General features: G+C 42.6%; 1 protein-coding gene across 9 annotated transcripts in view; it reads right to left on the bottom strand.

Moving 5' to 3' along the window:
- Positions 1–25335, bottom strand: part of PTPRT (protein tyrosine phosphatase, receptor type T) — a 315834-nt gene that overhangs the window by 218953 nt on the left and 71546 nt on the right. The window lies entirely within an intron of this gene.

Genomic DNA, 25335 nt, shown 5'->3' with positions numbered 1-25335 from the left:
AATTAGCAACGAGTGGAAAACTCAAATCACTTGTTCATTTTCTGATCTTATCTCCCCAAAAATAGAGATAAAAACCAGGATATATTTTCTAATCAAAGCACTAGCTGAGAAAATATTAGCAAATTTAAACACCAGTGATCATCCCGTGACCAGCAGCCCAGATGCTGCTGCAACAGGTTCTAAGTGGGGCTCGTGGTAGCTCAGAACTAAGAAAAACTCCAAGGCAACAGTGAATCAACACCTCCTATGGTGTTTGATTGCAAAGTTTGCTTTGCTTCATAGGGAAAGGTACTCAAGAAAGTCTGCATGAGACCTGAAGAGCACCTGGATGTTTGAGAAGCAGCACAAGGAGGCAGGAACCAGCTATTGAGCATCACCTCTGTGAGAAAACGCAAAGCAAGCTGATAAAAGGCATCTCAGCAGCTCCCTTTGATGGAAGCTACAGGGGGAAAAAAAAAAAAAAAAGAAAAGAAAAAAACAAAACCTACAGAGCTCTGGCTGCCTGCCTGATTTTTATTATTCTTCTTCCCCTTTCTATCAGTGTAAATAACACTTGCATACTGGAAACCACAGGAATAGCATACACCTTGTGCCTTTGAAAACCTGAGCTGAACACTGCAAGATTATGAGCAATTTCCTGAATCTTGTAGCGCTTTCCCTCTGCCACACTCTAATGCGGTTTGCCCTCAGCCCAGAGGACACAAACTCTATTCTCTTGTGAAAATCAGGCAACAAAAAAGAATATTGTTATCAACAGGGGCTTAAAACACTGGCACAGGGTGCCCAGAGAAGCTGTGGCTGCCCCTGGATCCCTGGCAGTGCCCAAGGCCAGGCTGGACGGGGCTTGGAGCAGCCTGGGATGGTGGAAGGTGTCCCTGCCCATGGCAGGGGGTGGGATGAGATGAGCTTTAAGGTCCTTTCCAACCCAAACTATCCCGTGATCTCCCTCTCAGAAAAAGAAACATAACAAATTTAGAGTTCAGTGGGAGTCATTCTAAACCCCTCTCTCCTATAGATAGTTCCTCAAAGAACCCAGAGGAGTGGAAGAATCCAGGATCCACAGAAACGTGGAAGAAAGAACTTTGAGCACCACATCACAGGAGGAAGATGGGATTTTCCCCTCAGGACAATCCTTGCAGGTTAAGATCTGCTCAGTGAAGAGAAACAAATGCACAAAAACTGATCAACTGAAATTTTGCTTGATTTAATTTCCTTCAACTGTTCACAACAAACCATTCTATCTCCTTGAGACTGACTGCAGGAGTTGTGCATTGTACCTCTGGAGAAAAAACAATCTCAACTGTAATTGCAGCAGGTATCCAACTTGAACAATAATCAGTGATGCCAGATATGTTTGCTGTGGAATGTCTGTTTCTGCTTTAATTCTGCACCATTCCCATAACTCCTGGCAGAATCCTTTTCTGACATGAAATGCCAGGCTGATTATGTTTTGACTTACAAAGCTATTTCTCCAAGAAAATTGTTTTCAAGAAATGTGTGTGGATACATTTTCGTTAAAAATCAAATTATTATAAATCACCAGCAGTTTATTACTTGTTTCTTGGTGCAAGACAATTAAAAGATAGACTTGGTGATTTTTATTCCCAATGCAAGAACTACATCTTACAAGTCACATCGTAGCTGAACACAAGACAAATGAAATATTAAATTCCATTCTCCTGGGCTGCAGACTTCAATAGCAGCGTGATCCAGGTTACTTTGGGATTTGATGGCAAGTTAGAAGAGATTTATGGGACTGAGCTTAATTAATAGAGCAGTTTATCCTGCTAAGCAGACTTGAAGATCTCATCTAGCGAGTTTAGAAACTACTGTTGCCAAACTGATTTAAATTAGGGTGTCACCCAGCATGCCCATCTTCCCTACTTTTAATCCAAATCCAAATCACCCCCACCAGAAAAAAAAAAATGATGGTGGTTTCCCTTTTTCCTCCCATTTTCCCCTTTCTTTACACCATTTGAAAAACAGGTGCTTGCTGCAAAATATTGTAAAATTAGGAATTTAAGTTGTTGCTCCTATTTTCTGAATTTAAGGAACAGAGATAAGCAACTCTTCCAGTAGTTATTCGAGGATCAATCCCACCTCACTGAAAATAATGGATTCTTTCCTACTGGCACCAACTGGAGCAAAAGCTGTTTTTTAAATATCACTTTGTGTTAAATTACTGCAAGTGATCTAAACAAGTTACCCATTATTTAGCAAAACTGGCACATAAATGAGGAGCATTTTTTTGCTCTCTCTTACAAAAGCCGGTTACAGATGACCAGCCTGATGTTATGAGCTTGCTATTTTAATTAAAATCTCAATTTGACCTTAATTAAATAAACATGGTGACAGGTTGGCCTTGTACACATGTAATTGTGAACAACTATATTTTAAGCCCCATTGCATCCCAACACTATTTCCTATCACAAGCTTTGCCTGGACTGTTGCTCCCTTTCAGCCACTCTCCCACCTCCTCCAGGCAGAGAGGAGGAAGCCAAAGGCTCTCCAGCAACGAGCACATCTGGAGCTGGATTGCTGCAGCTGGAATATCCAGCCTGAATTGCAGACTTGGGAAGGACACAGAAAAATGGGCTTATGGGTGCTCACTTTTTTTTTTTTAAAAAAAAGACATATGTAGTACAGGCTCAAAAAAAAAAGGGAGTTATTGACCACAGGTAGATTTCATTGACTCTAAAAGCAGGTCCAGTTGTGCAGACACAAAGGGAACTGGGGGGTCTGCCTTTCCCCTCCTGTTAGAAAAGAAAATACAGCTCCTGTCTACAGCTCAGAAGGCTGAACACTGTTAGAGCTTGAAAATGATGTGAATTTTAGTAATGCAAAGAGCATGAGAAAACAAAATTAATGTGAAGGACCAGAATAGACCAAACAGAACCACAGAGTATCAAGTCCCACTCCCTGTTCCTTGCAGGACCACCTAAAACTCGATCATACCTAGTGACAGGACAAGGGGTGATGGCTTTAAACTGACAGAGGGTGAGGCACTGGATATTAGAAATTCTTCCCTGTGAGGGTGGGGAGGCCCTGGCACAGGGTGCCCAGAGAAGCTGTGGCTGCCCCTGGATCCCTGGAAGTGTCCAAAGCCAGGCTGGACAGGGCTTGGAGCAGCCTGGGATAGTGGAAAGTGTCCCAAGGCATGGGATGGGATGAGATGAGCTTTAAGGTCTCTTCCAAACCCAAACCTTTCTGGGATTCTGCAAGGACAAAGAGCATCACCCAGACACCTCCTCAACTCTTACACTTGGTACCATTAACACTCTACTTTCCATCTGTTGTGGAAAACAAAGGCATTTTACTTTTTGGCAAGTATTTGTGAGTGTTTCTACTCTACTGCTGGAATATTTCTCTATTTGGCTTTCTAAGCAAGGCAATTCTAAGCAATTTTTACATGATGGAAGAAGAATTGGCTCCGTGAATCCTTAAGATGCAACTGGGAAAACTGAAAAACTAGAGAAAAATCCTCAACAACTGTTACCACTTTCTCCTGTGAAATAATCCATAAAGAAAGATATTATAGAAAATGCAATCTTAAACCAGCTGGATACGCCTCTTAAACTATGAATTTTATATGCTTTTTTAAATTTCTCCCTTATTCATAACAAAACCATCTGATAAACTGTACAGACAAGGTGACCATAAACTCTCATTTGCATGGGACGGGCTGTGGCTGGTTTTAGACAAAAAGAACCCCCAATGCCACAAAACTCTGGTGTATCACCAAGTGCAAAAGTTCTAGGTTTTGTTTCCTCACATGCATTCAACAGAGCACAGGTTCTAAAATAAGATCAGAAGAGACACTGTGGTTCTTATTCTTTGGGGACTGAAAAGGTGAAGATGGGACCTGCTACCCAAAGACCTTTCCCTGACAGGCAGGATCTGTGTTTTCCAACACAATCCTGCTCATGCCCCTACTAATGGGAATTATAAAAGCTTTTCTCATCATGTCCTAAATGAGCAGCTATGGACTGTGATTGCCAAACAGATGAGGATGGGACTGAAAGGCAAGGAAACCAAATTTTAAGATTCTCAAAACTCTTTTAAGCAGAAAACACAGAACAAAAAGTAACTATATAGTTTTCTATGCAATAGCCAGACTATCTGAGCAGCATCCAGGGGTACCTTTTCTAGTTTTGCACCATAGCATTGAGCCTTCAGGGCTCTGAATGCCAATATTTATACTAGCATTGCTTATTTTCACACTTCCTTTCACTGTCATAAATGCAGCAGATAAATTTTGCTGTCTAGTGATGGTCCAAATTTCCAGTTCCATTTATTACATGCAAGAAAAACGGCACCTGGATTTCACAACATTTAGCAGGAGAAGATTTCACTGCGCGGACACCGCACTAAGAGTTTCTGTCTAAGAGGGACATCCAGGTCTGTCTCTCAGTACTGTAACAGGCTGACAGCAGTGGCACGTGTTGCTATGAGAGTGTGCCAGCAGCAGCAAGAAATCATTCATTAATTCACCTGCCCAGGTAAACTGCACCAGCAAATGAGATGGTCTGTCTGAGCCCCAGGAATGTGCCCAGAAGCAATTCTGAAATCAACAATTCTGAATATTTAATTAAAGCCAAAACCCAGAGGAGTGAGAGAAGAGGAAGATTTAGGATTTCTCCAGCCTGTAGACCAAGGGGCAGTGGTTTCACAGGTTTATAAATTTCAGAGGTGCAAAGCATTTACTGTTTGGTTTTGCACCCCATTATGGACAGAGCATTCCCAGCAGACAAACATCACCCATACACCTCTTCTCCTCCGTGAGCATTCCTGTACTGTGGGATGGAGCCCTGTTCTACAGATCATGTAACAAATTCCATGTCACTGCTCTCTCTCTGATGCTTCTTCCCAACACAGAATTCACTAACACAGCAATGAGTGACTTTAGTACTCTGTGACATAAAATACTCATTTGCCACAGCACGTAATGTGCTTTTGTCTTTTTGCTTTTCCCTCGAGAGCTGGGGCTTCTGTCTGCAGGGAACTTGCCACACATTTCGTGTACAAAAAGCAAGGGAGAAAGCAAAAGTGAGCCAGAAAATGCGAAAGAATTGAACAAAGTGGACAAAGAATCAGCACAACAGCAGTGAAAATGGGATGAGCAGAACCCAGGGGACAGCAATCAGTAACACCAAAGAAAGCCAAGAGACCAAACATTTGGCAGGATGCTTGCCTTCTATCAACCCCCAAATTCGAAGACTACAGACTATTCCTGTAGCATCTCCCACCAGCACAGGTGTAGTACACAGATATGAAGGGAGAACTTGATCCAACAGCCTTATGAAAACAGAAAGCATTCTCTGTGTCTTTTCCATCAAGAAGCAGAGCAAATGCCCCTTGGTGACTCAAATGTGTTCTAAACTAAGCAGCTGGGCTGTCTCGGACTAAAGAGACACAGCCACGCTCACAGGGGTTACTGCAAAGCAGGAGGAAACGTCTTAACCCTTTCCTGAAAGCACTGCAGTCACCAGACAAGGCAGCTGGAACAAATCCTGGTTGAAGAGGGTTCATTTGTATCAGTGTCATCTTATCAAACAAACATTTACAGAGCCAGCCTGCGTGCACAAAGAGCTGGTACAGGCCCAGTGCCTCCTGCCAACCCTTCCAATGGTGTGAGAGGCTGAAGGAGAGGGGCACCAGATCCCAAGTGGGAATTACAGCAGCGTGCTAATTCATTAGCATTTCACACTATTTGTGTCTCAGAAGCTTAGTCTGAATCCCACCAGAGCCTCAGAGGATGCTTTCATTCTCTAATAAAGAGGAAAATAGCATTGGATTAGTTGAACAGTATCTCATTTCCCAGCGTAAATTAAGTGAATTAGATGGAAGAGCCTGTGCTCTAATTGTAAAGCTTATTACAACAACTCACATAGATTAGACCTGAATGCTTCTCTTTGAGTCATCATTTGTACTGTAACAGAGTTAAAAAGGTGGCTACAGACTCTCAGTATTGATGTGCAGGAATCTCCAGTTCTGCAGCAAACACATTCCCAAGCCTTGTGCCAGCAGGCCACCTTTCCAACATGGATGGGAGCGCTGCCCTCCACAGTGCTCAGGCAGGCTCTGTAGGTAATCTCCAGGAACAACAAGCTCCCCAGGGCTGGGATCATGGACAATTAACTCTCAGTTTTAAAGCGCCTGTAATTTTCTGACTTTGTCAGCTGCAAAATAGCTACAAACACACATCACGGAGAAGAGGAGTGGTGTGCTTGTGGGATGTCACTCTCTTTACAGGGATCTTTCATGGGCCACGAGGGGCCCAGCACAAGGACTTCTTGTCATCCATGAGTTGATTATAAGTAGCCTGACTCTCACTATGTAGCTGCTCCATGTTCCAGCCTGTACTAATTATCTCAGGTTCCCTTTATTGCCAATGGAGTGAAATGGGCTCACCTTAAGGCACATATCTAAGACAGGTAAAATTAACTGCTCCCTGATCCCCCCCCATCTTTTGACTGGTATTAAAATAGAAGTGAGATATATTTTACCTCCTTACTCTTTATTTTCTCAGCACACAGCCCTCTGTGTGAAACACAGAGAGGTACTGGATCAGTCTATTAAGGGGAAAGCCAAAAAATAATACTGAGCACCTCTAAGCCCTTTGAATTCTCTCTGAAAGCCCTCTCTCAGGGCAGCAGAACTCAGGTGCTGCAGTCACATGAAGATAAATGATGATGCCTTTCTCTGAAAAGGTGAGCACAACTCACTTTGCTTTTATATATGCAGCCAAAGCGTGCACTGGTGACAGTGATGCTGTTTGATTTAATAATTCAGTTCTCAAAGTGCCTGTCAGGGAAAGGATTTCATTCCCTTACTAAGACTGTTCAGAGACTGGAGCATCTTAGTCCCATCTGTTGAGATTGTGCCACACACAAAAAAATGGTTCAGCTTTCATTTGACCAAAATACCAGTAAAAATAAAAAGACCATGACTTACTCCACACAGCATCTAACTGCTCCATTTTGCTCCACAAGGAGCATGGCCAGCAGGCTTGAACCAAGACCTGTTCTGCAGACTGATCTTTGATATATTTTCCTTATATAACAATTAGCAATTCTTAATTTTTGCTACTTCCCTCGTTTCCCTTGATGACAGGCCCATCAGCTAGGTATAGACTGAGGTTTTATATTAATCTTGAAATGATCCATGAAGAAACACAAGTTAAGCTTTAACATAAGAACATATCTGAATACAGTCATTACAAAAGTATGAGAACTAAGCACCATCTCTCCTTCAACAAGGGAGATGGAAATACAGGAGCTTTCCAGAAACTCTGGTCAAAACTGATTCCTCCGCTAGAAATTGCTGCAACTGCACCTGCACCAACCATCATTCAAGCTGCAGGTTACTCCTGAACCTGTTCCTGAGTTCTCTCTCCCCCAGGTGACAAACCCCAGGGTTACTACAATCAATCTCTGCTGATTTCCAATCCACTCTGCTTCCTTCAACAGCCCCTTCTCCAACACTAAAGTCTGAGAAAACAGCCTGGGGGATGCTGCTCTTCCTCGTGGCCCCACAAAGTCTGCACAAGGATATGGAAAACTGCATCCACATCCTACCAAAACCAGGGGCCTCTCCAGCAGTCACTGCTCAGGGCCACCTTCAGCTCTCCCTCATGTTTCTAATTCCAGGGTCCATCTGAGCTCATCTATCACACGTTATTAAGTCTATTTCTGCTTTCTGCATGAACAAGCTGCTAATCTCCCACAGGGACTGAAAAATGTAAACTCAACAAGCACCAAAAAAGTAGAAAGGCTTTAATAAACATGTAAACTGAGAAACATGTAATTTCAGGTCAACTCAAGTTCAAGCAGCTTCAGCAGTTGCTATGCTACCAGCTGATGGTGGTGGGAAAGGACAGAGGCAAAAGGATTTTAAAGCTCTCTCTTGAGTGGCTGTTTAGCAACTTTTGCTTCCTGGCACATCTCTGTCTGCAGAGTGAAGGATCATTAGTCTCTAAGCTGCTGAAATGGCAAGTGACTGGAGGTATTGACCACCAGGAAGCAGCATGGAATGGTTTGTCTGGATTGATTAAGCAGCTTAATCCATAGCTACCTGCCAGGTTTGCAGGAAGAGCCTGAGGCAGGATGCTTCACTTCATCTGAGGCAAAGTGGGGTAGGAAAAATCCCATTGTCCTTTACGTCCCTGTCCACCACCTGGAGATGTGCGGGACTGATGGAGAGCAGGAAGGAGAACTGAGGAAAGAGCCAGGCTGGAGTTAACCAGAAGAGAGTATCACGGCAGGGAGTCACAGACCCAACGATGTCCCCAGGCACTGACACTGATCCCTCCTCTCTCAGACACAACCAGTACCCAGTGCTGGGTCCACTCAGGGTGAGGACACTGCTGTGTGCACCACAGGGCACTTCCAGGCTCTGCTCACAGTTAATCCCCACAAAACCCTGGTGAAGCAACTGGGAATATATTGTTTTACAGCTGGAAATAATGATTAATGGGCGGCTACAGGGCCAGAGACTGAATGCAGAACTTGTGTTCCAGCCTACAGACTTTATGACCTCCTACAAAGAAGCGTCTGCCAGTCTTGACATATAAATTTAGGGCTTTTTCAGTCCACAAAGAAAAATGTTCTCATTTAAGCATTTATTTTCCTCTGACAGATCTGTGAAAAGCATGGATCACATTTGACCATGAGGAGGCAAGTCAAATTTAACATAAAAAAGAGCTGATGCTGGAATAGTAGATAACAAATGCGCCAACGGGGATCTCAGGGAGACCCAACCCAAGGAACTTTCCAGCTTTTTCAGCTCTATATCCTGAAGCAGCATTTAAAAAACTATCCAGGCAACCAAGTCTCAGAGTGGGTAGTCACCTCTGTGCAGGTTTGCTTGATATTAAGCTGAGCAAGAACACAATTCTGATCTCAGTATGGACCTTGGATGAAGCAGACACGACTAATTTCAAAAGGCACTTTGCCGAGTGCTCATTTTGGGCAGTCATTCCTCCTGCCTTAACTGACTGAAATTACAGACCTGGGCAGATTGTGGGAACATTAATAGCCCAAGGGAAGAGCAGGGTTTGCTGTTACGCTTCATTCAGATTTAAAAGTTTTCTCTCTTTACTCCTTTCTCTGGGGTAAGAACAGATCTGCACCCTGGGAAACCTGAAGAAAGTACTTGAATAACTGGATAGCAGGGATATTTAAATGTTCCTCATGCAGATTCCAAAACATTCCCAGTAATAACACCTAAACTGTCCGATGGTTTGCACCTAAAGTAGCACATTTCATCCCAGAAATTCAAGACAAAGGTTAATCATCCTTCCACTCTTGACAACAGAGTGTGAAAGAGAGCCAGGTCCATTGCCAGTAACTGCTCTGCTGCCACAAAAGCCATGCTGCCTACACAGCTGCATAAGAAACCTACTAGTTTATTACCAAATCTGCATGGCAACAACCTTTGCCTGTGGTGGCCAAAACAATCACTGTCCAGGAAGCTGAAAATCAGGAAGAACAGCTTCAAGTTCCATGGCAATTTCCAGAGCAGAAAGGGATCTCTTCCACCTCTAAGCCATGTGCCAGTGTCTCCAGTGTACAGCCCACTCAAGAGAAAGCCTGCCTGCTTCACAAAGGTGTGCTCCCAAGACGGAATGTTTGCAGTAAAGCTGATGTATTTCAACTGCTTTATTTCCCCAAGGGAAGGACCAAACATTCTGCTTCTGAGTGGAAGTGCAAAAACACCTCAGAGTCGATCCTATTAACCCTAAAGACTTGGAGGCCACCAGAGATCTAGGATCCTGGATGTTACAGTTTTACTTTTTTTTCATAGGACTCCCAGTATTTCCAAGAATGTCTGCAGTTAGTTAAGGAATTCTTTATTTACTCTTATTTTCTGCTGTCTCACCCCTGAGAGAGTAAATAAAAACAAGCTCTCCTACCAGACAAAAGGTTTGAAAGAGATGCATTATGGCCTCTGGAGTTTAAATTACAGGACTGAAGTGATTTTTAATGAGTCTTTATCTCAAAACCAGTGTTAGTTCAATTTTGTGTCCTGCATTTGGGGTTATGTAAGGGAAATCTGTCCATCTAGAGGAGAAGCTGTGTTTCATTCCCATCATACCAAATTCTATGCAGATCCACCAAGGCCTCAAATTGGGCTCCTTCAAAGAAGACTCCTATTACAAAATATATGCTCTAATAGTAGACATATGTTAAAAGGTTTTTTCAAGGAGCTGGAAGACAAATATTTACTGTACCACAAGTCTTCCTAAAGCAGAGTCTGCAGATGTCCAGGCAATATCTGCATATATGACTAACCAGTGCCAGTGGTTCCTTCAGTGAGGCACTTCCCTGTGCAGAGCTTTCTGCTCCCAGTATATTATCACTCCCCCAATCAATGCAAATTGAACCTGGGCTTTCCTGAGAAGGTCCAGATTCAATTTGGATTTACTGATTTAATCAGCTGAGAGTTCCTTACATAGTCTGGTCCCCTACAGGCAAACACTGACCAAATCCCAGAGATTCTGCATGTGCTGCAAAAGCTAAAAACACGGTGGAAAAGAGGATGGAAAATATACTAGGACAACAGGGAAACTTTTTTTTAGTATATAATAATATATAATAACAGTACAAAAGTCATACTGGCTGGCCACTCTTTCAGGATGATGCATGCTGATATACAAGGTTTGATATACAATCTGCCAATTCCAAATACTTGTGCTCCCTAACAGGTCAAGGGTCATCAATGAACAGCAACTCACCCAAGTTTTCTGGGTGAAACGACGACAACAGACTACCTAAGCACAAGGCAAAGCCTTATGAAGCACTTCACTGCTGTAGAGTGGATTTAAGGCCACTTCTGACTGAGAAACGTGGATTATATGTGTTTGTAGACGTATATACCTGCAGAACTCACATTTCTGTGATGTCTCCAACATCCTGGTGCTAAGAACTCTAGAAAGAGTCTCTGCACCAGTTTGTAACAGCACACATGGCCAGGCAGAGCAGAAAGCAGCAGGGATGAGTGTCAGCCAGCAAGAGAGGCTGCAGCCTTCCTGCATCATCAGCCTTGCTCCAAGTACTTTGTAGTCATAACAACAAAATTGAGAGATGCCAATTACCACAATACTGAACATATAATTAGCAGCAGCCTGAACAAGTTGTCACCCTGCAAAACTGAAGAATCAGCAACAAAAATGCAAAGTGACCAACATTGGAGTAGGTACAAAAAGTTTTCTTCCTACTTTAGAATTTCAAATCATGATTTAGAAAATTACTTTTTTTTTTCCTTTGTAAGGGATGCTTATCACTTGGTACAAGGACTGTATTTCTTCACTCACTATAAAAGTTATTATGTTTGATTCCATTATTCTGTGATTTTAAGCACTGATGGATAAAGGAAGATCAGCAAGGAAATGCCACAGAGTTTGGAAATCTCCGTTTTGAATTCTAGAGCTGCATCTTTCACATTGAAACAAAATATCAAACGTTGATTATGCATTTGCTACATACATAACATATTCATAAACTGGAGCTAGAACACATAAGGGTTTATTTTTCCTTTACTTTGTATGTGTGGAACTCCTGTTGATGCAGATCAAAGCAAAATTTGAAGCAGAGGAGTCACTGTATAAAGCTGTCACTTATCACCAGGAATGCCTGTTAGGAAGGCCTGTTAGTGATTTTATCACTACGTAATTATCAAGCATGGGGTCAAAATTCACCCTTCATCCTGTCAGTAATTCCTGTCAGGTACCTGGTGAAACATTCCATTCCTACACGTCTCCACATGAAACAGGACTGCAGATTTTCACTGAAACAAAGCACCTGTAGGAAGAACAGCAACACAAACACCTCAAACAATCTTATACAACTGCCTGAAAGGATCTGACCCAAATAAGCACAGCAAAGAATTCAGTTCTTCCATTTTTCTTCTATTTCCTGTCTGTACAAGCAGAAACCTCCATTGTCCAAATAAGCTCCAGTTAATACCTGATGAGATCTTTGTTCAGTGCCACAGAAAACCATTTGTTACTCCAGCTTGTAAATTTATATTCCCTGCATGGTTCTCAAATACAAAACTCTAGAAGTGAATCGCTAGATATAATCACCACCTTCAGAGGAGCAATACTGTAGGTCAAATCTTGCCCAAAATACTTGCACCAAAGAAGTCTACCGCTTGGTGAGGCTATTTAAAACAAATTCTTTTTGCTTTTAGCCAAATTCTTTATGCTAGACTCAGAGTTCCTCTTTCCAAGGTGTCCTTAGGAACAGTAGAACATCTCTGGAGTTACAAATGGGCAGATACAGGCTGTGGTGCAGTGCTTGGCTTTAATGAATAGCTTGTTAGCCATTCACCAGCTTAGCTCCTTGTAGATTCACTTAATTATTTAAGAAATACAATGATTATTTGGCCCTGTACCCAGTTCTTCTCTAGTTTATGCTGGTACAAGTCCAAAATAAATGCAGTTACCACTGTGATGCAAATAAGCCAAGTTTCTGCTCTTTTGTTCCTCAGTAATCTGAAATGTTGATGATTCCTTATCCTTCACAGGCAAGCTGATAAGAACCAGCACCACAGGGAACTATTTTCTAACAGAATCTGCTCTGTGCCTGCTCTGAACCCATTTGTTGCTTAGTAGGACCCTGGCACAGCTCCACAGCCCAATGAACATGATTAAAAAACGGCTTGATGAATTTAGTTCGTTGGACAGGTGGCTACAGCCAGGCTGGAGGGGAGAGTAGGTGCTAGGTGGAAATACTTTATGTTTTCTAAAGATTCTGTGGATCTGAGTGCAGACAAATTCCAAGAGTCCTAATTTCATTATCTGATGGCTGCCAAAAACTCTGCAAGGATCAGGAACAAAATGTGGGGGCGAGGGAAAGGAAGCCATTGCATGGCTGCCTGAACCTTCCAGCACAACACGAATATTTGGTCAGATCCCGGCGTATCACGAAAGAGGAGACGATGAAAGAGTCAAGAAAGGAACTGCTCAGCTGACACAGGAGTTGCAAGGCAAAAGAGTGAAGCATTGCCTCCAAGTCTGGCTCAAATCCCTCACAAATCCAGGGAAGAGCAGAGCCAGAAGCTCACAGTCAAAGCAAGCAGCGCCAACTGGATAAAAAGTGACTGGAGACAAATGGAATTGCTGTGGAGCTCACAAATCTGACAGGCACACATCGGTGATACCCAGAGCTGGCCTCTCTGGGGCACAGAGGGAGAATAATACGGGTTTTAATTGAGTTGTCTGCTGATGGTTTGTGATAAGATTACACAAACTCCTGATTTTAAGAAGTGTGCAATAATTTCATAAAAGGAAAGAACTGAGCTAAACCCATCTGCATTTCTGAGCAGCCACGGTTGGTTCATGCACAGGTATTCTCCTCCCTAATCAGAGCATTACAGGATTTCATTTCCAGCAGAGTTTAAGTGATGGAATAACCAGAAAAGGGTGCACTGGGAGTAATGGAACAGATACAGAACCAGCCCCAAAACTGTAACAAGCCCCTCTGAGATCTGAGACTTGATTACAAGTGCTCTTGATTATTAAATGCCAGACAAAAAAAAACAAACAGGGGAAACAAATCTGCTGCTTTCATCTAACAAAATACATTTCAACGTTTTTCAGGAGAAGGCACCAGCTCTTGAATACTTTATATTATACATACGCCTTCAACTCTGCTGCTGATCTTGACAGCTGCACTTTAATTTATTTGTGCAACTCTTATTGGAAGTTGAGTAAAATATGGACTACAGTGAGTCCACACAGTGATTTAGAGCCATTACATGCACATCTGTCACCAGCTGCCAGTTTGAACGCGATCTGCCACGCCACTGGCAGGCATTCCCTTCATTGGTAATAAAATCTGGGGCTATATTTCCTTGAGATCTACCAATATTCACTGCATAAAAGCAAGCTGTCCTGAAACATGGGCAGTAAAACTGAGATGAATTCACACAGAACCTCCAAGCTTCAGCTGCAAAGAAAACAGTGGTCCACTTATCCTGATGTTATTGGAAATGCCTGGACTTTATCTAAGAATGTAAATCGCCTCTTTGTATAAATTAAAAGAACTTCTCAAAGATACAAAGCCAAGTTATAACCTAGAACTAAGAGGATATATGTTACAGGGAGAAACAAGTGCTTCACATCCACCCTTTTTGTCTTTTTATAGGGTTCTTAGGAGCTCATTTGGAATTTACTGTGCATGTAAATGCCAAATGAATTCCAAGTACTGCATTACTGCCAATCTATTACACTGAGCCCTGCAATTTTAACCTACAGCTCCTAACTGCCTGTGGCACCAGGTATAGATTCCAGGTTCTTACATTCAGATAATCTTGTGGATTTCTGGAAATCACTTTGCTGACATTCCATCATACCTCCCAAATCAGGGGTGCTTGTGCTGGAACATTGCCCGAGGTTTTGTAATGGAAACGCGAACACAAGAGAGGCTGTGAGTGAGCTCCGTCCCACAACAAAGGGTTTCAGTACCAAAATGACTTTTACAGACACTTTTACAGACAGTTATTAAACTTAACAACGAGTTTAAGGTCCTTATTTATGAGGCATTACCACAGCAGGGAAGAACAGATGAAAAAAGAGGACACTGCTGCCTCTTCCATCTTATTCATTGAAATGACTGGTAAAATTCCAGAGGGTGATCAGGGCAGCAGGAAGGTCAGCAGACAACGTCTGCTGACACCTCTGCTGCAGAGAGAAGCGTTTCTTGTGCTGGGAAGTCCAGCACCATGCATCTGTAAGAGCTGCAGCTGAAGCTGGACACCCTCCAGTATACTGTTCACAGCCCTGAGAGACAGGAACAAGGAATTGAGCAGGATCATAATCCCAGGCATCAGGAAAGAAGACTTTGGCCTGTTCAAGGTTCTGTTTGGAAGAACCCCATGGGTCCTGGACAGAAGAGTGGCCCAGGAGAACTGCTGGATCAAGGAGAACGTTGTCAAAGCTCAGTGTTACCTGCTAAGTTGCTTGTTCGGTTCTTACCACTGACAGCAGAATTACTGGAGCTGGTTCCAGGGTTCTGCAGATCACACTCAGCTCACAGTGACACACACAACTCAAAAGTTCCATGAAATATACACACCAGCAGCCTGAAACTGCTGAGGACTGAGGAAAATACTGTACTTGTGAAGCCAGAGAGGGGTCAAAGCAGGTGTAGGGAGTTGCTGGCAGCTCTACAAACAGACTGTCAGTTTGTGCTTGCAGCATACTGAAAATTCTCTTCATCAGAAAACCAGTATTTCCATAAAGGTTTTGTGTACGTGTTCATCAGAGGTGCTGGCATAATTTACACTTATATGTTTAAGCCTGTTTTCACTGCAGACATAAACAAGGGTTTGATTTTTAAAGATCTGGACTTTTAAAGATCTACCTGCAACACCCGCCAAGAGGGACTCACAACTAAGAGCAGGTCCCCAGCTGCCAGAAAAAAAACCATTAAGATAAAAAAACTAAACAAAACCACCCCAAACAAAAAAAGTCTTTGCATTATTTACCACAAGGAAGCAAAATATACTGAAGAATTTAAACTTGGCTGTGGTGCAGTTTGTCTGACCAACATAAAACACACACAGGCTTTTGCTAAGCTTTAATTGTGTGAAGACAGCAGGCAGCGTGACAGATCATGAAGAAAGCAGCACACACTCTGCTCCTGTGGCACAATCCCACAGGTATCCCAAGCTGTGCCTGTATTTTGTGGCCAGAATAGAATCCACAAGTTGGTATCCACAATTAGCTCACTTGACCCACATGGTGGCCCTATTCAAGTATCTTTTAAGTGGCGTTTACTTGAATTGGGTGTTACAAACCCCTTCATTTCTTTGATTCATTAAGTTCAATCTCCTTCACATGTTTAGCACCAGCAGTATCTGCCTCTTCAATCAGCAGCATCCCTCAAGAGACCCAAGGTAACCACATGAAAGGAGCACAGGAACACAAAAGTGGAGATTTTAGAAATTTCATCTGATATGATTAATTACTCAGCTAGATTAATTTGCCACTGAATTGCATCCAATTCCTATCCTCAAAAATCACAGATTTAGATTCTGAGCCTGTGAACCAACATTTTCTAAAGAAGTCATAGTATTCAGACATCAAAAGACCCAGTGATGAAAATCAAGACACACCTCACCCCCCTTCTCAGGACAACAAACTGCTGCAGGTGAGCAGAGGTAGGGCAGCAGCACCAACTTGCCTCTGAGCAGCCTGTCTTATGCTCAGTTTCATCGGAATTAAAAGAGAATGAGTTATTTTGCTTAAGCTGATGTCACATTGGGACATATTTCTTCATGGCTCAGTTGAAGTGCCTGGCTGTTAAACTCAATTGTGTTTGCAGATTTTTCAATGAGAAGTAATTTATGGGGATGAAAGCAGCACATGCATCTCACAATTAGGTGTGGAACAGATCTAAAGGCGTTGTGTTCTTACATGTAAACAAACAGAAATGCTCAGTACCTGCCTGTGATGAGAAGTCGGTTTGCAATTGTGGGATTCTTGTGTTCCTTGTTAAAAAACATCTCTCAGGATGTCACTACAAGGCATTCAGGAGAATTAACTGTAGCCTAGTATAACACAAGGCAACCGCAATGACTCAAACCCGCACTCAGATACCACAGCTCTCCCCTACAGAGCCAATTTCGTGGCAAACTTCAGAATTCCTCCCTGTAGAAGATGGAAAATCTCGATGAATGATGCACAAGGCACAACTGTTGAGTACAGTCATATTCCACTCAGTATGGCACAGGTACCATCTGACACACAAAGAGCACTAAAGAACTGCAGTAGCGTTCATATTGGGATAAATATCTTCTCATTACCTCTGTCCCAGGATTATCTGTATTATGGGATTCATATTGTTTCATTTCTTGGGAAAAGCAGTGGAAAATGGGATCAAGGACCACTTCTGATGGTCCAAATAAGAAGCCACCCATGGAACAGGAAAGATTTGCAAGCTGAATATGGAACACACTTAGAATCCCTTCCTTTCCCAGCACCAGGACTGGATGATGACAAAAACTTGCTCCCAGTGGTAAATTCTGCGATGTGCTTTAGCCTGAAAAGGCACAACAGGTAGGATCTATGTTCTGCCATTCCTCCTTACCTGGTCTTTATAGTTTCTCATTAATCCATGTCAGTGTGTCCAACTTGCAGTCAAGTGGATCCATTTGACTCAGGGATCATTTGCTAAATGATTCATCCCACCTCTGTTAAACACATGATCCCATTCTCTTTTTCCTACAAGGCTCTCAGAACAGAGAGGGATTCATTCTTGGGCCCATGAGAATTGCTCTGCCCCCTCTTCCCAAAGGATTCTGTGCTGCCCTCTGCCCAGTCACTTCACAGCTGGGGACAAATGGTCAGAGCTTAGGCTTTTTCTGATCACAAACCCAGCCATTTACCCAGCATAAATGCTGCTTAAATGTGTTCCCCATACAAGAGACTTCCAAATACCAACCAAGGACAAGCTGGCAGAAACCAGAATTGCATAAAGAACTAAACAGGCCATCACAAGAGCACAGCTTCCTTCTTTTTCCCACAGGAGGGGATTAAAACAAGGCGACCTTTAAGGTCCCTTCCAACCCAAAACATTCTGTGATTCCACCTGTGGCATTAAGGACTGACAGGAACACTCCAAGATTTATGCCTGCAATATGCAGCTTTCAGGCCAGCTTGTTTATCAGGTTATCTTTTCTGGTTGTTTGACAGAGCTCTGTGTCCCTTATGTACAATATGGTGGCTTAAAGGACTGCTTGTTTTATTTCCTTTAATCAGATAAACAGATACTAGCAGAGGAACCTGTGGGGAGCAGGGGCAGAATATCAGGATTTGATGCAGCAGCAACTGTTCCCCTCCAGTATCCAGTGGTTCTGTCAGAGCAGAACTTGCCTTTACATAAAGACATGTTTTTCATCAGCATTTCCACAGGTGCTGGCCTGAAGGTCCTCAGCCTTTAAGGTGGGTTGCAAAATGTGGCAGAATTTGCAGCTAAGGGACAGCTGTTGAAAATTGCTCATTTAACAATGAGAAGCAAAAAGTGTTAGAAAGGCTTTTTTTAGACAATCTCCTACATTCAGAGGAGCTCCCAAATGCATTTCCTAAGTGTGCATTCTAAACTATCAGCCCTATTAACTTTTCTTGTTAAAAACATACACAAAAAAAGCCAGAAAGTAGAAAGGCAACTTCCACTCTGGAGAGGTATAAAAGGGAAAACAAAGCTTTGAAGGCAAATTTCTCCAAGTAAAGAAAATAGGACTTGTAATGAGGCAATCTAAATCTGCTCTGAGTAGTGGAGATGAGGAAGAATATAATTTCCCATGATCTGTTATTTCCTTTAAAAACCCCTCAGAATGAATGTAGAGTTGCCTATATTTGAATTTTACTCCATCTATTCAAGTAAGAAGATAGAGAAAGAAAGTAAAAAACAATTAAAGGAGAAAACCACTTTTCATAAAGCTGTAATTTAAGTGAAAACTTCAAGTGAATCAAGAACCACACAGCTTGCAATGAATTGTTTGTTCACCACATCCCTGTATGAACCCTCCAGTACAGAAAACCTGCCCAAAAAGGAAGAGCAGATCATTTTTACATTAAGATTTTGTCTTTCCACGAAACATGAATCTTAATTTCCAGGGGTAGTAGACTTTGAAATTTTTCAGGATAGATTTGGCAAGGTCCTAAGAGACAGATAATTAAAAAAGCAATACTACCTGTGGGAAGCAGCACAAGCCAGGGCACGAATCAAAATCAGATTAGAATCCACTCTGTGTCGGCTGGAATTGATCTGCTTTCGATGGCACATCAATTTTAAATGTTTCTGATTCCTGAACTCCAACATGAGAACAGTGAGGGAGGAGATGAGATCAATACTAGAATACCTGAGGTAAAGAACAAACTGATTCACCTTTGGGAGAAGCAGCTTAGTGCTGAACAGGCTTTGCAGAAGAGAAAACACTGTCCACCTGCAGTGGATTCCCTCTTACCCTTCCCACACCTCCCTGGCAGTCAGTCACACCACAGGGACTGACAGTGACTGTGTGGATAAAGGGGAATTGCACAGCAAATCCCTCCCTCATCTTCACTGCCCAGGCTCCGTGGTTCTGGTTTCTCTGTGGTTTTACCCTCTCTCTATCATGTGAGTGGGTGTGGACAAAAAAGAAAAATCAGCGTCCCAGAGTGTTTGCTAAAGAACATAAGAAATAAAAGTGGTTACTGCTGTGTGAGTCTGCCATCCTTTCCAGCAGCACCAGGCACTCAGGATAAATTCCCAGCTCCCACTCCCAGTGCCCCGTGTGGTGTCCTGCCCCAGCACAGAGCAGTCGGTGGCACCCTCAAAGACAGATATAACCATACCTCCTATTGAGGTGACGTTCTATGGAAGAAGAGAGAGAAACTTTGCTGAAGTTTCTTCTCCAAGGTCTTCTCTGAAGATATTCCACCTCTGCCCAGGGGGAGCTGCAGTCTCTTGTAAATACAAACACACCAGAGTGGCTGGTTTTAGCAGACTATCCCACTTCCCATTGCCAGCTTGCCCACATTATAAATATCTCTTTTTGCACCCATTGCAATGACATTGTGCAGCAGCAATTCCCACTACTGATTACATTATGGCAGAGAAAGTTGTGCCCTGGGTATATTTTATACCTTATCTACCCTTTACTTTGTCTTGCTCCCAAATCCTTCTCAAATCAACCTGAGAGAGGACAGATGGGGAAAAAAAAAAACCAAAAAAAAATTCTTTTCACAAAAAAACAGAGGCTATGGATTCCATGAAAAAAAATTCCAGCTGAAAAAAAAGCACCCATCAAAACACTCTGCTTTCCTCTGTATCTCTTAAAAGAGTCTTGCAAATGCCAGTGCAAATGATGGGGCGTCTGATGTTTTGACAGAAGCAAGAACATCATTAAGGTAAGAGCTGTCAGCAGGTATTTTATTTTCTCCCTGAAGAATAAGGCTACTCTTTAGGCATTCCTTTTTTTACTAATCTTTTTTCTTTCATTTCCATTCTGTAATTCAATCCTGAAAGATGGCATATTTTATTTGCCTGTGAACTGGATAGATTAGAGAGCAACAGTGATGGCTTGTGAATATAAGCGTGCGTGGTTCAAAGTCAGCAGCCGGCAGAAATGCACTAATTGTGCTGCCACTGGGATAAGGCAGGAAAACTATTCCATGTCCAGGTGCTGTCCTTATTAACAGAGAAAACAATGCTGAGGTAAAATTAATGCAACAGCAAGACTGTACCGAAAATTTTGTTATTTCATAGATGTTAAATAACGGCACATGTAGCTCTTAAAAATAAAAGGTGGTTTTCTGTATATATTTACAACCCCATCAGACTCCAAGTATGAATTAATATTAAATTCCCAGTAAAACCACTGGGAACTCAGGACCACCCACAAATGAGTTCCCCACATTAACAGGGGACAGGAGGTTCAAGAAAAAACAGGAACAGACTTCAGGAGACAACTGGTGACAAGAAACAAATAAAGGAATGGGATCAGGGAGCCAAATCAGATTAACTGCAGGGGGAACAGTGCAGAACACACCTGGTCCAAGGCTTTGGGAGAGCCCCCAGGTGCTGCTCAGAGGAACAAGGGGAGGTGCACCATGAATATAAATGAAGTGCTGAACCCTGCTACTGGCAGGCTCCAGCTGGGAGAATTTGCGTCCGAATCCAGCAGCTACAGCACCCGAGAGGAACTGCAGTTCTTGAGGGACAGATTAAGGTTCACTCAGAGGAAATTCCTGGAAGGTACTCAGAAACCCAGGGATGCTTCTTTAATCCACCACACAGAATAAGAACTCAAATCCTTCCCCAAAGGAGTGTGACACGTCAGTCTGGGAGGGAAGATTAGAGAGGTCAAGCAGATCTGTGAGCACAGCTTCCTCAGAAGACAGCTATCAATAAAAGAAAGGGTTGAATCAGAGAGAGGAATTACAGCATATTTTATCAGGACCAATACAATAGATGTTTATGATCTGTACTAATTAGTTTGATGGTTGTTACTAAGAAAGCATTATTTAATTATTAAAAAGACAAGAGACGTGAGTATTGTTAGCAAAGGCATTTCCTACAGAAGAACAGCAGATGCACGGGAGAATGAGTCAGTTATTTATGTTCCCTTTTTGAAATAAAATGAGCAAGCTTTTGGAGGTACACACTGTTTCCAGATCCATAAAACCATTCATGGTTATATCTGCACTTTCCAACCCATGCAGGAGTGTTACTTGCTCCAGTCAATTCATAGCTTTTTCTTCATTCACATGGCAAATCTTAGCGAGGAATACTCCCTCAGAGAGAGAAATCACTGTGGATCCTGAGATGGGAGGGACCCACAGGATCACCCAGTCCAGCTCCTGGCCCTGCACAGACACCCCAACAACCCCACCCTGGGCATCCCTGGCAGCGCTGTCCAAACGCTCCTGGAGCTCTGGCAGCCTCGGGGCCGGGACCATTCCCTGGGGAAAAAAGACTTTTTTGGAAACAAAGTTCCTTTACTTTCCGAGTGAGTACACAGGGAAAGGAGTGGACAGATGCAAAAATGTGCACTATACATAGAAAATCTGTTTGGACAAACAAGCTCATTCATGATAGGTGGTAGAGCAGGTTTGCGTTGTTCCCTTAGTTAAGCGTTAGAAATGTGTCAGACACTGCATCTTCAAATCTCTTCATCATCAGCTCCAAGTTTGCTATGTATTTCTCAAAGCACCATACACATGGATTTGGTGAAGGCTCTTCATGAAAAAAGACCCATCTGGTTCAATGCAATCAAATCAATGAAAAATCAAACAAAAATTCTAAAATTATGCATTTTTAGCTACTAAAAAGGTTTTCAGCTTTTGCAAGGACATTCATAGCCCAACATTTCTTCTTTGAAACAGATGGCAGCGGTGTTTACTGTGAGTTCTTTTCCACCACAAATCCACAAAGAAAAAGCTGTTTTCAAGAAGTTTCTTTTTGACCGCTGAATAGTGAAGCGTCTTGCACTAAAATAAACTTTGTTGCAATGTTCCAACTGCTCACATTAAAAATGAACTGGCTTTAACCTGTCCAAAATCAGCACTCCCTGAGGTGGTCTTTAGGGAACATGAAAGGTTTTTGCTGACTAATTACATTTGAAATCGCTTTTTTCAACTGATAAGTAAAACACTAATTGGTTGTAACTGATGTGACCTTCAGATATCCCAGGCCCTGTGCTAATGGTCTGCCTGTCCTTCCCTTGGAAAAACTGGAGAATTCAAACCTCCTTTTCAGCCCAGCACTTTAGCCTGTAGCTTGATGATACAGGGACTTCAACAAGCAGCAATATCCATCTAAAAATGTCTCCTTTTGGGTTGGGTAACCCACTCCACAGAAACTCTGGGATTCAGGTAAAGATATAATTGCTTATTTTTGCACAAGTTGTGGCAGGGGAGAGGAACGTCTTCTTCCCTCATTCAGTTATTCATGTGACTGCACAAAGCTCCAGACAGAGTAATTCCTCCCTAAGGATATCAAGGATTCAGCTCCCAGTCTCATCCTTTTATCCCTGAATTAGAAACCTATTTCCTGGTCAGGACAGAGGAACAGCACCAAAGCACAGTGAAGCAGGAAGCACTGGGAAACAAAGGAGAGATAGGATAGCAAGAAAAGTAGGGTGGAAAGTTCTGGTTTGGTGGATGGGCAAAAGAAGGTAAGAAAGGGCGGATTTAAGTGCAGAGATAGCCCTGCACAGAAATAGGAATGGCTACCACTCCTGCAGATGGTAGAAGTGGACCACTGACAACTAAGTTTGAGAAATCCAACCAAGTCCTCTTACATTGATCAAGGTCTCATCCCAAAACAACCCTCAGTGCAAATGAGCCACAGAAAACTAAATGAAGAAGTGAATTTTCCTATTCTCACAAGGGGTAGGGGCGTTCCTAAGCCACATGTTCAAACCAACCATCCACATGTGTCCCTGCTGCCCTGGATTAACTGCTGGCATGCAGAGCAACGTGCAGATACCTGAGCAGCACACTTGTGTACATCCCACAAAATTTTGTTTTCTTCCTGAATATTAATTTCACATAAGATTTACCACTCTGCATCCTTCATGATTTTATTCCTCTCATGAGGTTTGCATTTGTTAATTTTCCTAGAACAGAATCCAGCAAGGTTTTGCTGAATGTTTTCCTTGTTTTCCTCTCCAAGGGATGGTTCCAAACAGGAATATACCAACATCTGCAATGTAAAGCAGGCTGCAGACCCTACCTAGGTATCAGACGACTCATTTAGCATGTAAATTGTTTGAGGTATAATTTCAGGTAAGTGATCCTAACACACAGGCACAGTTTATGCCCTTGGCCTCAGGGCCTCAATTGTGGTCATTTAAATATCACGTTAAGTCCCCAGGGTTCAGTTCCTCACAAAAGTTACCAAATACAGGCTTAGAGTAAATGTTTGCTCTCACACACGATACAGTGCATGGAAGGATCTTTACCTGTGCTTGTACTCTTGGATACCTACAGCCACTGCCCTAAACACACTGTTATTTGAAGTTTACCCTGGCATAGAGCTACAGCCACTCTAGAAATAATCAGAAATAATCACATTAAGTGATATCAAGTACAGCTGTTTTGAGCATTCACTTTAGAGGCCTCAGGGATCAAGCCCTCAGTCACTTCTACAAGGAAAAGCAGGTGTCTGGAGTCCTCCAAGGAAGGTCTGCTCTGCTCAGCTCTGGCAGATGAATGTCTCATATTGTCAACTAACAGGCAAATTTCTGTTTATTTGGAGAATTGCAATCACTACCGTAACTGCTGCCTGTTTGTTTGTCTCCTGTCTCCATCTATTTACAAAAGTTCAGCACATACCCGGTTTGATTCTCTGCTGTGCACGCAAAAGGACTTTTTCCTTTCAGAAGCCTTAAGGATCCTCCCTGGAGATGTCCAAGGAACACTCAGTGCTCTGGGCTGGGTGACACGGTGGGGATCGGACACAGGTTGGGCTTGATGACCTTGCAGGGCTTTTCCAACCGTAATGATTCTGTGGTTCTATCTCTAAATATGTTTGAATAACCACGAGGTAAGACCTGGGAGACAACAGAAGGGAAGAGCTCGGTGTTCTGTTCCTTCACCAGCACAAAGCTCCAAGGGCCAGTCCCTGCACATGCTGTCCAGGTCTGGCAAGTATAGATGGCTTTTTTCCCCCAAAAATGAACTTCTAGGAAAAGCAAAACCTGGTGGTGTCTGCAGGGGTCAATGGGACAAGAAGAACACAGGAATGCAATCAAAGTTGTGCTTCACTGATACTTCTGTGCTTTGTTCTAATACAGCGCTGGGGCTTGTTTTGGTTTGTGTTACTTAAACACATCTTGTCACAAAGCACTTCACAGTTTGATCATGAAAGTTGACTCATTTCTCCCCAAGGATATAAACACAGTATCTCGCATATCCAACAACAAACTGAACTTCTTTTGCTCTTGGTTTGTGATTCGACTGCCTGGAACATTGGCTTGGTCAATAGACACAAATGGTAAGAGAAAGCACATGTTAGAGACTGTAACCTAATGGAGGAACAACTTTAAAAATATACATATTTTAAATACAATATTAACATTACATTTTGAAATAAACTGCCTTTCCTCTTCTGCTTTCCACAAAAACACATGCAGAGCCACACATACCAATAGTACAGACTCCATACAAGGACTCACACTGCTGGAATTGCAAATTAACCTCTATTGCTGTGGAATAACCCTATCAGTGCAAGTGTCTTACTGGCCAATTATTAGCCATTTCCTCCATTCCCTTCTACCAGAGTTACCTACTGTATTTTCTCCTGTTCAGATTGAAAACAGGATAAATATATGCTGCAGGAACCAGAGGGCCATTTGTGTGATCTTACTGACAGAAGTTTGATTGATGCAAGGAAAATTATCACCTCACCTGCAGCAAAACATTTTGATGTGGGCAGAGGTGTCTGTGAGTGGATAACGTTATAGCTGTCACTCCAATTGCTGCCCTGGAGAGCAGCTAATGAGAAAGGCAAGGAACAGGTGCCTATAAAAATCTCAGCGCTGACACAAATACCTGCAGTGGTTTTACCCGAGACAGAACCCTCCCTTTTTTATAGCTTCTCAAGCAGGCAGTGCAGTATATACCACTGAGTGCAGTAAATACTGGAGGCTGCTAATTTACGGTACACAGCCACCTGAAATAGCTTCCATTAGAACGCCTCCCCAGCTGCACAGTATAAAGTTCAGAAGGCTGTTTCTTCAAGCTCTCACGTGATATTCAGGTCATGCTTTGTGTTAGAAAGTTTATTTGCCTGTAGTTCTTGGCAGGATCACTGTGGAAGCCATGCTCAGGTAAGTAGC

Source organism: Corvus brachyrhynchos, unplaced genomic scaffold, assembly GCF_000691975.1.
Source record: "Corvus brachyrhynchos isolate BGI_N302 unplaced genomic scaffold, ASM69197v1 scaffold125, whole genome shotgun sequence".
NCBI classification, from domain to species: Eukaryota; Metazoa; Chordata; class Aves; order Passeriformes; family Corvidae; genus Corvus; species Corvus brachyrhynchos.
The sequence above is the reverse complement of the archived record's forward strand: the minus strand, read 5'-3'. Positions and strand labels throughout refer to the sequence as shown.